The following is a 3,915-nucleotide window of genomic DNA, read 5'->3' as shown; positions in this document are numbered from 1 at the left end:
GTGGGGAGGGGGAAATGAGGAGATGATGATCAGAAGGTACGAAGCTTCAGTTATCCAGGATGAATGAGCTCTGGAGATTTGTGTGGCATGATGCCTATAGGTAACAATACTTCATTGTATAACTAAAATTTACTAAGGCAAGTTGATCTTATGGTAAGTGTTATTATCAAAACAGTGATGAAAACAAAATCCAAATACAAATAATAAAGGGGCTGGGTGCAGTGGTTCACAGCTGTAATCCCAGCACTTTGGGAGGCCAAGGTAGGTGGATCACTTGAGGTCAGGAGTTTGAGACCATCCTGGCCAACATGGTGAAACCGTGTCTCTACTAAAAATACAAAAATTAGCTGGGCATAGTGGCCTGTGCCTGTGATCCCAGCTGCTCAGGAGGCTGCTGTGGGAGGATCACTTGAGCCTGGGAGGCAGAGGTTGCAGTGAGCCATGATCGTGCCACTGCACTCCAGTGTGGGTGACAGAGCAAGACTGTCTCAATAATAATAATAATAATAATAATAATAAAGGGGTGGGAGAAAACTTTGGGAGGTGATGGATGTGTTTATGGCCTTGACGGTGGTGATGATTTCACAGGTACATACGTATCCCCAAACTTATCGAAATGTATACATTAAATATATACAGTTTTTTGTATGTTCATTTTACCTCAATAGAGTGGTTTTCTTTAAAAAAAGAATTAACAACAATCTGGCAGGTCCATGGGGAGGAGAGGCCCAGGTGGCTGAGGAAAGAGCGTCTGCATCCTGGAGCCCTGTCTGGGGACATGGGGGCACATGTGACGCTGTGGCACAGAGAGCCCTGCCGAGAAGGATATGGCTCCAGCTTCATATTGAAAAAGAAAGGTCTTTTGCAACTGGCCAACAAAAGCGTCACTGGAGCTGGACAAGGTGGACATTCTGACCTGAAGGGTGGCTCTGGGGGACAGGAGTGCTGGCCATGGGAGCAGGAGAGGCTGCACATTTTGCTGCTTATGCTTTTGCACCTGCCATCTTGGTCACCCTCATCCCCCCGGCCCTCTGAGTGTTCTCATAAGTGCAATATTATCTTCCTGTTTTTTAAACGAGCACTTGAACATTTATGGGAAAACAGGCTGCATATTGGGGTCAACTGTGATGGTTATCCATGCCCCAGAAGAAGAGGAAGTCACTTCTTTGCATGAAATGGAAATGAAATTGAGAGACCCAGGATTTATTTCCTTTGCTGTGATCATAATTGTGATCTTGGTGCTGATTTTGATTGTGGCTCCCAAGAAAGGACAGACCAATATATTGGTCTATATTTCAATCTGTTCATTTCCAGTTTCTCCTGCCAAAGGCCTGGGTATTGCCATTAAGGAATTACTAGAATGGAAGCCAGTTTAGAAGCATCCCCTGGTCATTGTTTTGCTGGCTATACTTGTGTTTTTGGTGACTACACAGATTAACTATCTCAAGGCACCAGACACCGTGAATACATCTCCTGTGACTCCCATTTATTTTGCGTTCTTCACATCCATGGTAGTGACTTGCTCTGCCATCTTACTCCAAGAGTGGTATGGCATGAAAGCTGGAGATATCATCGAGACCCTGAATGGATTCTTCACTATTATCCTTGGCATCTTTCTTCTACATGCTTTTAAAAATACTGACATTACCTGGAGTAAGCTGACATCCACTGCTAAGAAAGAAGTCATCTCTCTGAATGGCAATGAGAGCAGTCCTGTTTTACTAGAGAACTTGGAGTGTTCAGCCCTGGATACAATGATAACGTTACCTTGTTTAGCAGAACTGATGATTGAAGTCTCTAGAAACACTGAATTTTAACCAGTATGAGACAGTCAAAGAGGAAAATGAATGCTTGCTTCTTGGAACTAGGAAAGTTAGCATTTTTGAAGTTCTAACTAATTTAGATGTGAGGCCAAGTACGAATGCCATCTTTTTGGCCATTAAATTTGAAAATCAGATTGATTCTCCTCCAGAAGACGTCTGCTGCTTTTCATTTCTGCAAATTTTGAAGTATTCCCTAGGGATCAAAGAAGTCAAAGAGCTATGTGTGTCTCAGAATAGTCTCTTTCTTCTGGCCACAATATATTTGTCTCTGCCAGGTGGCTCTTCATTTTTTCCTTGGTGGCTGTATGACTTACATTCATCAATAGAAAGTTAGCAGTGTTCTGATAAGCAGAGTATCAGTCATTTTCTCTGATGAGTCATAATTTCAAATTATTGAAACTGAGAAGTGAGATCACCGGTGCTTTGTCCTCCCTTCTGCAACTTCTTTCTTCTTAAACTGGTTAGCTAATTAATTATCTTAAGGGAAAAACAAGCCTGCTTTGGAAATTTATTCCTTAATGGGCTAGAATACACAAGACATACCCACCCATGAAGAGCTTATGAATTGTAATTTACTGACATATCATAAGAATTTACTACCCATTAAAGAGGAAGAATGGAGGAAGAGAAAAATACTTTAGACCTCAAATAAAGGAAACTGTTTTTTTCTTTTCACAAAAACAAACACACATGCTATTGTTTTCACAGGTCCCTTTAATTAACTCAGACCTGGATGACATAAAATGAAGTTTCTGAAGAAGTTCAGGTAAATTCAGCTTTGGAGTCACTTATGTTCATTTTGTTCCTTTCTTTTACTATTATCCCAAAGGTTATTTTTCTTGTTGACATAGAGATTTTTTTGTAAAATAATCACTGGGTTATTTCAGGATTATACTGTACATTTCAATTGTTCTCAAGTGTTTTATCCCTAAAGGGTGAGTTTTCCATAGACTGTGTGGAAACAGCTAGAAAATTCTTTATGAAAAATCTGAATGAATTATCTTAACGGCTGTCTTGAAATTTGGTACTTCCTCCCTTATTAAGGAAATTATGATTAGTTACTAATCTTTAAAAATAGGTATATCCTAATAGAGAGTCAACTTCCTGCAAAACAAAATATTAATGCCTCAGGGGCTACTGCAGGACAAAACCTTTTGCACATTAAAATGTCCGTAACAATTTCCTATTTCAAATGCATGGCAGCAATTCCATTTTTGGTGGTCTTTAACATAATGGACAGATTTACTATCACTTACTGATTTTATGGAAAAGAAATTGGCTATCTTATTTCTATACTAAACTTATTTTTCTTATCTTATTTCTTATCTCTTATGTCTTTTTCTTATCTTATTTCTATACTAAGCTTATTTTTCTCAAAACAAAAATTCTAACTGAAAAGTTGTCATTAAAAAAAATTTCAGGTTGACTGGATTTTTTCTGCTGTAACTTTAAATGTTATTAGGTTTTGTTTCTTGTTTCTAAGGTAGCTCAACTCTTCCCAAGGTAATAATAGTAAATCTTATTCTTCAGAATTCTTTTAAGCTGACTTCAGCTTTTCCCCAGTTTTATTAAACTATGACCAATGTTCACAATGACAACCTGAGATGGCTGCAAGGCCCTAATGTGCCATTGTAGTCTTTTCAGCACAGTGTAGTGTTGAGTACAATTCCATGCATTCTAAATTTTTGAAGATTGATGATCCATGGAAGGTCCATGGAATTATACCTCAGATCAAATATGTGTTTACTCTGTTCATTGCTGTTTCACTTTAGTTGTATATCAGACATATAAGCTATGAACACAAGTTTGTAGGAAAAGTATCTTCTGGCTGGGTGGTGGCTCACACCTGTAATCCCAACATTTTGGGAGGCCGAGGTGGGAGGATTACTAGATCCCAGGAGTAGTTTCAGACCAGCCTGGGCATTGCAAGACCCCATCACTAAAAAAGAAAGTAAGAAATATCAACTGAGTGTGGTGATGTGCACCTGGAGTCCCAGCTATGTCAGGAGGCTGAGTTGTGAAAGTATCTTCTGAAAAGATAGCATTTGAAAACTGCAGAAATTATTTAATTTTTTTTCTTTTAGTATTAAGA

The 3,915-nt window shown here is 38.9% G+C and overlaps 1 pseudogene; it reads left to right on the top strand.

The window, feature by feature from the left end:
• The first annotated feature begins 778 nt into the window (after window positions 1–778).
• Window positions 779–1,792, top strand: LOC100608080 (magnesium transporter NIPA3-like; annotated as a pseudogene).
• The last annotated feature ends 2,123 nt before the right edge of the window (window positions 1,793–3,915 follow it).

The sequence above is a fragment of the Pan troglodytes genome, chromosome 21, assembly GCF_028858775.2.
Source record: "Pan troglodytes isolate AG18354 chromosome 21, NHGRI_mPanTro3-v2.0_pri, whole genome shotgun sequence".
NCBI lineage: Eukaryota > Metazoa > Chordata > Mammalia > Primates > Hominidae > Pan > Pan troglodytes.
Note: the sequence above shows the minus strand (reverse complement) of the source record. Positions and strands in the feature narration are given on the sequence as shown.